Below are 13,873 nucleotides of genomic sequence, written 5' to 3' on the forward strand. Positions count from 1 at the left end.
CAGTGAAACGTCAGTCTACACTGATCAATGATTGGCTACTGTACAAGTAGGCGGGGCTTCATTCGCCATATTGACATTACACTTTTCCCCATTTAAAATTATACGAGTGACATGTCTTATGTGTTCTACAGTCTTTGGACCAATGTACAATACATAAACCTTCTTACAGTAAAGGCAATAACAATCAATTATTAACATTCATTAATTTTCTTTTCGGCTTAGGTCCTTTATCAATTTGGGGTCACCACAGCGGAATGGACTGCCAAGCATATGCAGATGCCCTTCTAGCTGCAACACATCTCTAGGAAACTCCCATGCACTCTCATTTACACACATACACTACGGACAATTTAGCTTACCCAATTTAACTACACAACATGTCTTTGGACTTGTGGATGAAACTGGAGCACCCAGAGGAAACCCACGCAAACACAGGCAGAACATGCAAACTCCACACAGAAATGCCAACTGACCTAGCCGAGGCTCGAACCAGTGACCTTCTTGCTGTGAGGTGATCGTGCATGCCATTTCTATTTATGGGGTCATAAACATCCAATACACATACAATTTATAGTCACATGGCTATCTCTTATGGACTTACATAGTTGTTCGTCGCACACACTCAAATCATGCTGTAACAAACGAGTGCGATGGTTTGAACTTACTGGCCAAACCAGCTTACCGACCACACTGTACATCATCTGAAATGTTGTTTAGGCCATTTTAAAGTCTGCCATCAAAGGGGTTCAGTATTATTACCTCGCAGAACTATGTTGAATGGCTGCACTCCCAAAGAGCAGTCTCTCGCCTCCAAAAGCCATTGCACATTCATTGCATTTCATCTTCATCTTCTGACGCACAAGTAATTTATTATATAAGAAATAAAGGCCCACAGTGGCTTCTCCAACCGCAGCAAATTCCATTTTTCTTTTTGATATTGGCACCATATTATCAGGAAGTAACGATTTTGTTCTCTTTGACTCATTGGATGGAAATGGGGCTTTATTCACAAATGTTTTATGTGAGATTTTAGTTTTGTGCATAAATCTAATTTGCATCTCTGGATCAAAATATGAAGCTAAAGAAAATAACTAAAAATGTACCTCTGAAATCTGCAACTATGAATCCTCCGTTGACAATTTGAGATTCTCAGGCATGCCAGTTTGTTACTTTTTGTTTACTTTATGTTCCAATTTAGACAATCTGATACAATTCAGTTTGCAACTTAATGATTTATAACAATCCTTCTGATTGTTGCTTGGTCTCTAGCTATAAACCAATATGACTAATCATTAATACCAGGCTATATAAAAATCAAGCATCTGACACAAGAATACAGAGTATTCCATGAAGTGGTCACATTAAGCCACATTTATATGCAACACAAACAGTTGCTTATGTTAATTTTGATCATGGCTAGTCTCAAAAGTGCTACTGTTAGAGAACCTATAAAAAGAAAATTTAGTTAAATTGGCATGAATCATCAGATTTTGTCTTCTATAGAGACTACATCTGATCTGGCTTTCATAAATGCTGAACTTTCAGTTACTGAACAGCTGAATCGATTAACTGACTCAACCTGAATGACACTGTTGGCTCATGGGAATCAAATAGAAGTAGCTGCTTTAAAAATGTCAAAACAAACAAACAAAATGTCTGTACTGTGTAAAGCACTAAAGAAACCCCGGAGGCTTCACAATGATAATTGTAAAACAATTGGCCTGATCTCACAAGGAAACATACCTGTTTTGTCAGTTTAGTTTTCAGCCTTGGCTGGTCCCTGAAGTGTATGATCACACCGGTGTGATAGGAACATTCAAAGCAGATGACATCAAATGCTCAATTAATTTCTGACTGCTAGTTCTAAGGCATGGAAAGTGGTGCACAGTGCTTTTATAAATCACAATTAATTTATAAGTGCTTTCAAACAAATAACATTTATTTAGGTTAACTACAAGCAAAACATACCATTTAAGGTTTGTAAAATATACGCGGATGTCTATGGAGATGACAATAATAATTATTTGTCAATTCAACTGGATGATGTGCTTTATCCACGCAAGATACACACTGTTTATGTTACTAGAATATATTCTCTATTCCTCTCCCATATAAACAGTTACAAACCTTCATGCATTTCGTAAGAAAATTATCCAGCAGCTCAGATCTCTCCTGCGGTTGTTACTAAAAATGATACAGCTGCGATTAGAATTCAACAAGAAGTATTTTTATTATTTATTTACTCAATTTTGCATACATTGTATTTTATTAGCATTTACCCCTAACTCAACCCTAAATGGTAAAGTAAAAATATTATTTATTGTTGTACAATGTCACAAAAATTATGCTATATCATATATGCCTGCAGCGCAGACTAAACATACACTGTAAAAACGCCAACTTTCAAAAAGTCCTCTGAACAAAGATTAATAGGTTAACTGAATTTAAATATTTTCATTTGAAATGCTGACAAATAATAGTTAGTTTGTTCAACAAATATGGTGCTTCAATGTGAAAAACTTAAAATATTTTGTTGAACTAATACAAAATTCTTAGTTTTGCATTGATACGTGCCCTTCTTGTTGGCGCATGCGCCTTATAAGCTTCTGGCGCATGCGCAATTTACTTCCATAGCTCACTGCAGGGGGTACCTGTCACGTGCGCGCGACAAAACGAACCATCTTTCTTTCTGCGGAGCTACGTGTCAATCGTTTTCATAATCGATAGTATATAATTGTATACATGTTTTTTGTGCGATGTGCTACACTGTTAGACATTTCAAAGGGTTTTTACAGTAACTTACTGGCAACACTGTTGCCAGTAAGTTACTGTATTTTAGATTTACAGTATACAACTGTAAATCCATTTACAGCATGTTACCGTAGTGTCTGAAAATGGTTAACTACTGTAAACACCTAAGTTAACAGTTAGCTACTGTAAACCTTTTAATTTTGTCCTAAATATTTTATAATATAATTTTATTAATATTATTTTAATACTATAGACCTAAAAAAGACACAATTACAAAATATTAACAAAATAAACACTCTTTATTTAAAACATTGGAGATGCTTAACCCAAGCTTAAAAATGTGTAAAAACATTACATTTCAATCATTCAAAATATCTTATTTTAAGAAAAAAAACATTGAAAATGACAAAGCACATTAACATACATGTACAAAACTAATTTAAGTGTCTGACCTGCATATTGTTGAGAAAAAAAAACCCAATTGTACTAAGTACTACTGACATTAAACCAGACACAATTACAAAATATTCCATTCTTTAAAACATTAATAATGCTTAAAGCATTTAAGGAAAATGTGTGAAAATTACATTAAGCAATAAAATCAACACATTAAAAATAAATAAATCACACAAAGCACTAGAACATACATGTACAATAAAAATTTAAACTTCTGAATTGCATATTGTTGGAAAAATAAATATTTGCCGACTCAGAAACAACCCAACTTTAAAATATTACTAATTCTGGTGTCAAATGCTCAACAAGGTCTGAATTCACATGTTCAAATGCAATTCATCTTTATTTCTATTGCACTTTTACACTGTAGATCAATGATGTCAAAGCAGCTTAACATAGAAGTTCTTGTAAATTGAAGCTGCTTCAGTCCAGTTTTCAGAATTGAAGCAGTAAATGTCACTGCTGAAAGTCCAAACACTGAAGAGCAAATCCACCGATCCACCAATCGTAGCCAAGCGATCCAGTGGCGACAGTGGCATGGAACAAACTTCACCAACTGACGAAAGTGTAGAAAAAAATCCCTTGAGAGATACCAGGCTCAGTTGGGCATGACCATTCTCCTCTAGCCAAACTTGTGCAAGGCCGCAGTCTAGGCACCGGAGGCTTGAAAGTACACCAGCGGGTGGTCAGGCTGGCCCATTGGATCAATGCGGAAACTCATTTATCACGTGTGTCTTTTAGGATTCACTCCTCCATGACCACCACAGCATCTGGTCAGGATTTGGCCCAGTCCAGGATTATGAAGAACTCTGGATAAGGACAAACAGACTAACATAAGCATAGAAGAAGCTTATTTAAAAAAAATAAATCATATACTGGTTAATTATTTTGAAGCATGGCAGCTACAGTAGGTTGGGGTAGTTTTCAGCTGGTACTGAGCAACTGGCTCCTGCTCATAACCTGCTCACTACCATGTTTAAAAGATAACTAACCAGAATGTCCTGTTTATTTTTTTCCCTAACAAGGTTTTACAAAAACATTGTAGCATTTGTGATGGGTTGATTCACTGCAGGACAGATTAGACAATTTGTTTTATGTATTCCTAATAAACTAAAACAGACTGAATACTGATAAAACTATTGAGAGTGTCTCACCTAATCCAAGTTCTCAGTTAGCTGGTGAAAGAAGGATAACTCACTGTTGTTCATGGTTGTCATTCTCTTCACTACTTCTCCTGCTATCTTCTGGCTCACTCTGGTTGTTGCTGTGCATTTTGTTTCATCCTCTGGAATTATTTATACAAAAAAATGTATTCTTTTATTTATTACAAAATATTTAGGCAACATGAAATGGGGAAAAAGACATTTAATACATAGACAAATGCATGTATCCCAATACTAATTATTGTATTTTGAAATGTCTGACCCATGACAGACCTCAATCTGCTCAAAAATATTATAAACAAAGATGAAAAAAAACCTACTAAATGGTTTAATAAAAAAGGGAAAAAGATTTTTTTTATTTAGCTACCAACTAAACATGTGACACATTTTGTATTAAAAGTAACGTTACTATATTGAGAAACAAATAGATGTACAGTACTTACTGTTGTATGAGGTCCAGTTTGCACAGGCAGGCTCCCAGTATTCTATATTGAGACCATAAAAAAGTCAAAAATACAGATAAGAATACCATGCTACAATCCACAACCTCCACACAACTTTTTTTTTATTTGTTTACCTTGGTTGCTTACTGGTCTTGCTTATTTTTTAAGCATAAGGCTGTGCTGATCAAGATGTTCCTCTGAAATGCTGTTTGTTTCTTCAGACAAAACCTGCTGCTGTGCCAGTGCCATATCTAAACAGAAAAAAATATAATGGTAACAATTATGTTAAACCAAATGTCAAGAGTTGTGATAAAAAAATAATTAGCAAACAATAAATAGCAAAAAGGTGGTTATTAGCATAATGCATAGAGGTAAAATTGGTTTTATATTAGCAGATTCAGACTTCCCCCTTAATAATTTAATTTCATAAAAGTATTATTTGCAAACTCTAAATAGCGAAATCATTTTAGCAGCTAATGACTATCAAAGTACAACATGCTCACGGTCAAATAAACAGTGTTAATGTTGATTTCAAGTCATACTGGCATGCTAATTCTGATAGAATATTCAAAGTAACATGGTAAACAGTATAGAGTCTTCTAAATGAACGAATGTGCGAATATAAAACCAACTTTACCTCTATGCATATTGTATAGATTTACGTTAACGTTCTTATAGGTTACGTCGCGATGTTATTTTCTCAAGCTAACGTTATAAGTTACTCTAAACCAGAGAAAAATAAGTTCACAACATCTAATATATATAGTATAAATCAATATAAGTTAAACGTTGCACGTTAAAATGAGTTTGAGTCCAATTCAGTATAAACTTAGCTCAGTTTAGCTAACAGTTAACATTACCATTTTAAGATCGCTTCAGCCAATGTTGCCGAGCAAACAAATGCTAATAGAGGTGCTCAAATCAATGTCGAGTGTTGTCAGCACAGACAGACACTCTTTTACCTGGATTATTTGATGGTCTTTCATTCATATTCTTCTGGGGGAAAACACTCTCTGCCGGACCGTTGTCTCGTGCTAAGTGTCCTCCAAAACTGTCTGCATACCTCTGGTTCCCTCCTAAACCAAAACCCGCTGCAACACCGGTTCCTATGTAAATAAATAAAAAGATATGACGAGAACAATGGCTAATAGTCATAAACAGTCTTATTTAAAGTAATAGTAGTGTTAATGTAATAAATTAAATAAAGGTAACATCTTAATAGATGACATATTTCTCAAATGGGCGAAATAACGCCAAGCCAGAGAAAATAATAATAGCCAACTTTATACTTTACTTTGTTCTATTCTCGTCCACAAAACATTCTGTAAAATGAAACACTGCCTCAGCTTACCAGAGTAAAGTTTGTTAAATCCAGTATGTTCTTCAGGCACACTAATAAATTGTCCTCCAGAATTGCTCCCGGGTCCTCAGGCAAAATGTGGTGCAGAGTAGTCGAATCGCCGCAAGGTGGCGTTGAAGCAGTTGTGGAAAATACAGTATAATACACAAATTTTTACAAATACAGTACATCGCTGTATATGTTGTTCGACGTCACACTAAATTCCCATAATGCAACGGTAAATACAGTTATTTACCGTAAAAGGAATTTGCAGTATTGCACTGGGTGAAATACAGTAAATAACTGTGTAATTTACAGAAATGTCTAACAGTGTACCCATCTGACTGCCCGATCTATTTTACCAGTGTATTAATGATGTGAGAGACCGTGATAGAGCGGTTAAGAGCAGGCCAACGACGTTTCTGCTAAATCATAGGTATGTATGTCTTTTTTGTTGTCATCTAACGTTATATTATTTGATATGTTGGCTTTGATGTGCGCGTGTATCCTAATACGGAACTATTTGTTATAATTTAGCCGTGAGTTACTTGTTTCGTGCACTTGGTTTTGGCTATTTACATCAATAAAAGTTTAGAGTGAATGTATTTGAAACAAATAGCGATTTCAATCGAGTCATTTGCTTTAATAACTCACGATTAATACAATGAGTATCATATAACATACCAGATCAGGTATCCAAGTCAAATTTCCTTGCTAAAACGAATATAACATTATGTCCTGTTTATATAGATTGCTGTCAGCATTGCGCACATCATAACCTTTTTTTCCCTTCGAACCAGAGCCAGCGGAACAAACGGTGACGTGTTTAACTGTGTAATTTGTGTGAAAATCGTGTGATTTTCATGTATATCATTGCTTGATTTGCTTGTATATTAGTTAGCTCGACTAAATGTCTATCATTTTCAGACCAACTTGCTTTAACAGTCAGCTAGCTTTTATTTACATAAAAAATATAAAGGGCTAAATATATATTTTTCTTTCTTTTTGCTCAAAAGGACTGAAATATTGACAATGACATAATTCAATGCAAGATTTCCTTGAGGAGGTGAGACTTGCTATCATCAGTGAAATTTGACGGTCATTCACCAGCAGATGCAAGAAACCTTTTCTCGTTGCCCAAAAGAAGTTGTTGAGATTTAGCCAGGAAGAAATTAGAGAGAGATAACCTGGACTTTAAGGAAGAGGTAAGTCACTATATTGCAATTGCTTTGGTTTCATTCAAGGTAGTAATGATAATGCTAAAAATAACAAACAACATTATTATTATAGGTAATTCAAAATACATCTGTATTCAGCATTTGAACATTTAAATATTTACATTTACAAATATATATATATATATATATATATATATATATATATATATATATATATATATATATATATATATATATATATATATTATGTGTAAATATTAATATGTATGTTTTTTTGTATATTGTAGATCTGCACAGAGTTTTCTCAGATCTGTAATGTAGATCTCCTGAGACAGTAAATCGAGTGACTTGATAAATATACAGCACCTCTCCTGAAACTCTACAGAAAAAGAAGGGATTCAATGGGTCCAGAGATGGATACAACTTTAAACAAGATGGATGAGCAGGTACTCATTAAGATTTTTTTTTTTCTTATACACCCGTCTGATGTTTTTAACATATTCAACATATTTTGTCCTGTCAAACACAAAAGCATGAATTTCATGCTCAGGTTATACAGTCCAATAAAACGTAATTGCAACAATTTAATTGTCCAGCCCTTTTGCATTAATTTTAATTGGGTCAAGTTGTGTTTTGATTGTGAGATGGAAGTAAGATAAATAACAGATGTTTCACTTGTTTTGAGTGACCATTTCAAATGAATACATTCAAAGAGGAAAATAGAAAATAATAGCTGTAGTTTTTAACTCAAAGTAATTGTCACATGAAACTAAACATTTTTCTAAATTTGCCAACACAACCATTATCAAATTCCATTGTATGGAAACCACAAAATTCTTTTTTAAAAATAAAGCCATGTGTTTTTTCAACAGCATGAATAAAATACTATGCTCATTTAAATGTACTAAGTACATTTTTACTTACAAAACAATAAGATTGTAAAACACCCTTTGTAAATGACTTTCCTTTAGGTCACTGATATTGTCACCGATCGAGAAAGAGCAGCTCTTGAGGGATTGCCAATTTTTCTTCGTAAAAATTCTGCTTGCTTTCTCAAGATATGTCTGGTAAGTTACCCATTTTTCATACCCTATTCTACATTTATTAGTCTGCTTGGTAACACTTATAATAGCTGCACGCTATAAATAATTTATTTAGTATTAGCGAATAGTTAATTTATTTTCTGTTAAGCATAACTCTACATGAAGTGCTCAATGATTGTATTTTTTTTAACTTTAATGATTCATTTGTATTACTAATTTAAGTATTGCATTATTTACAAACCAGTTATTTAAGAATACTTGGTGTTTTTAAGATCATTCAGAATGCTTAAGTACACGATTAATAAACTATTCAAATTAACATTTAAATATCCTAATATTAAGGTATGTAATAATAGCTACTTTGTATGTTAGTATATGCTTTATGAGCTTAACTTCATCCAGTTGTGACCTAATCTAAAGTGAGGACTATTTATGCTTTATAAATCCCTTATGAATGACAATTAAAGGCTCAGTTATATTCTAAACAGGACAATAAACAACTTTCACAATTGAAACTGTATCAAATAAAAGTAAATCTTTGCAATTTTATGTAAAATAAAAGTTTAAAAAATTGCTAAATATTAAAAAGTTGTCAATATATTGTTCAATTATTATATATGGTTTTTGTTTGTTTGTTATTTTCAATTTACAGTATGCTTAGAAAAGATTGATACTGAGCCTTTAATTGTCATTTATAATGGATTTATAAAGCATAACTAGTCCTCACTTTAGATTAGGTCACAAAACTGGAAGAAGTTGAGTTAATAAAGCATACAAAACATACAAAGTAACTATTAGTATATGCCTTAATTATAACATGTATAGAAATGTCAATATGAATAGTTAATATTAATCATTTAATACTCATTCTGAACGATAAAACATAAAAACTATTCTTAAATAATTGGTTTGTAAATATTGCAATACCTAAATTAGTAATGAAACATTAATCATTAAAAAAGTATAAAAACACATTATAGATGCTTATAAGTCAAGAATAGAGCATTTGTAGCTGAATTTATAAACAGTTTACTAACATCTATTAGAGTTAATACTATACAGGTATGCAATTAACCATTTGCTATTGCTTTATAGACTATTCAAAGTGTTACTGTTTGTATGTACGAAAGTATTACATGTTTTTATTTTCTTTGCATAATAGTAATAACATTAATAAGTAGTAATTAATATTACACATCAATTAATTTTCCCATTACTTAATCTCCTATAAGGACACGGACCCTGAAGACCACAGCACCAGAGATTAAAGGATTGGAATCTTCACTGTGGTGGAAGATGATAATGGCACTTCTGCATCCCTGCAATATGTGATGAACCTCGCTAAAATCTTGGAGGAGGCCATAGTACTTCAGGATATCACACATCTGCCTGCAGCCTTCGCTTACTTGTTCAGCCTCTTGTATAGACTGAATATGGAACACCCAAAAGAACTCAAATATACTTTTTAAGTGATTCAGCATGTTTTATGGAGGTTGGTGGCACATGATCTGCGAGAGTTCAGTTGATTCATTCATTCATTTTTCTTTTCGGCTTAGTCCCTTTATTAATCTGGGGTCGCCACAGCGCAATGAACTTGTTTTACGCAGCGGATGCCCTTCCGGCTGCAACCCATCTCTGGAAAACATCCATACACACTCATTCACACATACACTACGGACAATTTTAGCCTACCCAATTCACCTGTGCCACACGTCTTTGGACTGTGGGGGAAACCGGAGAACCCAAAGGAAACCCACGTGAACGCAGGGAGAACATTCAAACTCCACACAGTAACGGCAACTGACCCAGCTGAGACTCGAACCAGCGACCTTGGTGGGAGGCGAAAGCATTTCCTACTGTGCCACTGTTTGAATGTTTTGAGGTCTGTTTTTGGACTTGATGTACTTTGTTGACAAAAGTGCAGCACACTTTAAAGACTGTTTGAATGGAGTGGCTTTTAGGGTTTACTCTGATTAGATGATTGTATATTCACCTGGTTTGAGTGTTTAGACACACTAATAGCTTGGTTTTAGTAAGGTTGCCAGTTATTTTATGTTGAGGCAGTGTACAATCTTTTCAAATCTGGAAACATTCAGTACTAGTTGTGTACAAACTAGCCCAATGCTGAACACGGCTAATGTCAAATGCTGATTTTGTATGCAAATGTTTTGGATTGTGATTTGAACACAGTTAAAAATAAAAAAAAGTGAATTGACTATTCTTGTGTATTTAATTTGAATTCCAAAAATTAATAGTAAATGCATAATGAATCAGTTTGTTTTATTTTGTTCAGTAAACTAAAAAAATCTTGTTGGGTAAACATGATCATTTTTGTTCAGTAAACAAAAGATCTTGTTGAATAAACGTGAAAATTTTTGTTCAGCAAACAAAAGATCTTGTTGAGTAAACATGATAATATTTGTTCAGCAAACAAAAATATGTTGTTGGTTAAACAAGGAATTCAACAAAATATTTTAAGTCGACTTAGTTAACTCAAAAAGCTGTGTGTGATCGGTTGCCTTTTTTTTTTTAAAGTGTAGCTGTGTCAATTACCCATCATATAACAAATAATATTATCATTATTAAGCTGTTTAAAAAAGAAAAAAATGTATTCTATCACATACTTGAGAATTGGATTATCAGAAAATGCACAATATAATTAGTACATTTGTCAATATTTACAGAATAGAGCAAAAAGAAACAAAATCACCAAGAGATGACACTCTGTTGCTATTTGGGAAATAGCCACTAGATGCCACTAGTGTCATGGGGCAGTCATTTTACAATGAAAAATATTGAAAAAATGAAACAACAACGAGCCAATATGAACTTATTTGTCAGAATTCAATTATTTTAGAAAAAGTGGAGTTTTACATAAAATATTTTGACATAAAAGTTGTATATAGCTTTAAATAGTCTTATATTTATATAGTCTTATTTACTACTATAACAATGGATTCTAAGTAACACGCGCAAAGTGTTAAAGGAGGCATGGGCAAACTTCACCCCTAAACCCAATTGTCATTGGGGGATAAGCCAATTGTACTTAATTGTACAAAATGAGATTGTACAAATTCATACAAATTAGCTAGTAAAAAAAGTTACAAATTTATGTGGGATATCATTATAAAAAACAAAGAAACTTTATTATTATAAATTATTATAATAACACTGTCAAAACTAAATTTATCATTACTTTTTTGTGCTTTTATACTTTTTCCATCACTCTGTAATAAAGCACATTTTAAAATATTGCATTATAAGGTATGGAACCTGCATATTTATGAGAAAAATCTCTTAAAAATAAAATGTTATGCTTGCTTTATATAAGGTGGTATTTGAGCTGCAAATAATTAGAAGTTAGAAATGCATTTGCTAAAAATTCTGACATAGCAAACATTAATCCCACATGACTAATCATCTGTGTCTGCTGATTTCCGCACATAACATTGTTTTCAGCAACTGCTATTCCACTGCAAGAATGTTTATAATTTGCCCAATTGTTACTAACTGCTGTCTTGTCTCCTTTACGCTTGATAAATCTTGATAGAAATACACCTTATCTGAATTGTTGTTTATTTGTTTGTTTATTTTGTTTGCTTACTTTGAAAATGTTTGTTTCACATTATGATGGAAACCAAGCTACCAGCTAGAATTTACCTTTACATTAATTTGTCAGATATCATGTTAAAAAGAACTCTAATAAAATGATTTCTTATGGTACTACTGCAGTATGACATACCATTGAAAGCATACTCAATTCAATGTGGTGGCAATGTGTCATATAGTTACATTTTTTTTCTATATGTATATATGTATTCATTCATTCATCCTGTAAACCTCAAATTGCACCTTTTAAACCTCAAAATGTTCAAAGCTGACATGAAGTGAAGGCAACTCTGAGCACACAAAAATTTGAATCCTTTGAAAGGGATCTAGAGTCATTATGGAAAGCATTGCGTTGGGTTACTAACAAAAGCTGCTTGCCAGTATATCCTTATGACTATGCACATTTGCGAACCATTATAGCTACATCTGTCATTAAAACTTTGACCAAATTGTTCACAACTTTTGTATTACAGTGGACTGTCCAAACCAAACCGAACAAATATTCTGGCTAGTCTTTAAAAAAAAATTTTAGGCTCTAGTATAGTCTTATGTTGTGGCCAGAGTCACGGGGTACTTTTGCAGCGATGGCATCAAACATTGTAATTTGTCTTGCGTAAGTATTATATGGGGACAGAATGAGTGGGATGATAGGGGTCCCTCTTGTTTTATTTGCACTACAAGAAAGACATCACATTTCGCCCCTCTAAATTAGTTTTTGGCATAATGTTCAGAAAGACTTATATGCTTGATTTTATCTCTGGCAATCATTAGCATTTGCTAAATGCTTGTTTTGTGATTGTACCAGAAACATTTCCGTTACTGTGAATAGATGATTGTATTGATAATCTCTAGTGCTCAGTAAATTACAAAATTTGAGTTCTTAAAGAACCAGTCAAATTAAAATAAAGTTTTTTAGATGTTAGTATTAGTTTGTTACTTATAAGCAAGTGTTGTCAAGGAAGAAAGTGAGAGGAGTCAGTTGCAGGTCAAAAGATAACTTTTTATTAATCTTGCCAACTGGGCAATAACAAAAACCTCACAGAACCCACAGAAGGATGAAGAAATCCTGGCAAAAATGAAGAAATCTAAAAAATCAAGGATGGCCTATTGAGGACAGACGGCAATTTAATGTACCAGTAAATTGTGTCAATGCAAAAAGAAAGAAAAAGCAATACAAAAATGTTTCAGCAAGCGATGCCGGCGGCCAGGATTAGAGAGCACAGGTAGAGTGCAAGAAGACTGGAGTGGGAGATTGGGTAACACTTTACAATAAGGTTCATTAGTTAATGCATTTACTAAGATGAACTAATCATGAACAACACATGTACAGCATTTATTAATCATAATTGAACATTTACTAATGCATTATTAACATCTAAGTCCATGCGTGTTACCATTAGTTAATGCACCATGAGTTAACATGAACTAACAATGAACTACTGTATTTTCATTAACTAACGTTTACTAACATGAACAAATACAGTACTAAATGTATTATTCATTGTTTGTTCATGTTAGTAAATGCATAAATTATCATTAACTAATGAACCTTATTGTAAATTGTAACCGGAGATTGGTGGTGGGTGGTAGAGAGGAACTGGAGCAGGTAGTGCAAAGAGGCGAGGGGCCTAAACAGTAGTGGAACTAGACAGGACTGGATCTAAGAAAACAGGATTGTAAGGTAAGGACACGCAAACTATAAGGCACAGGACAGTGAAAACAAGAGTAATAAATAAGGAGACTAATGAAGAGAAACTACAGACAAGTGTGAATGAACTAATGATCCAATGAGTAGAATGACTAGTTGGTGGGGTGAAGCAGCGGAGCACATGGCGAGCTGACAAAACAACGCCATGTGCGCTGAGAAAGCAAAACAAATGATCGTGACGAT

At 33.4% G+C, this 13,873-nt stretch overlaps 3 long non-coding RNA genes across 3 annotated transcripts in view; 1 reads left to right on the forward strand and 2 right to left on the reverse strand.

Annotated features, from left to right (window-relative positions):
* Positions 1-13,873, reverse strand: part of LOC147832852 (uncharacterized) — a 148,203-nt gene that overhangs the window by 33,605 nt on the left and 100,725 nt on the right. The gene's annotated exons all lie outside the window — the stretch shown is intronic.
* Positions 3,032-6,234, reverse strand: LOC137488292 (uncharacterized). The gene is made up of 6 exons (XR_015515029.1): positions 6,165-6,234; positions 5,776-5,919; positions 4,948-5,064; positions 4,814-4,855; positions 4,406-4,492; positions 3,032-4,016 (listed from the first exon to the last, which is right to left on the reverse strand). It is a non-coding gene; the product is annotated as an uncharacterized LOC137488292 (long non-coding RNA).
* Positions 6,491-10,589, forward strand: LOC137488293 (uncharacterized). The gene is made up of 5 exons (XR_015515038.1): positions 6,491-6,588; positions 7,169-7,357; positions 7,618-7,776; positions 8,302-8,397; positions 9,606-10,589. It is a non-coding gene; the product is annotated as an uncharacterized LOC137488293 (long non-coding RNA).

The sequence above is a fragment of the Danio rerio genome, chromosome 18 (genome assembly GCF_052040795.2).
Source record: "Danio rerio strain M-AB ecotype USA chromosome 18, GRCz13ab, whole genome shotgun sequence".
In the NCBI taxonomy this organism is placed as follows: Eukaryota; Metazoa; Chordata; class Actinopteri; order Cypriniformes; family Danionidae; genus Danio; species Danio rerio.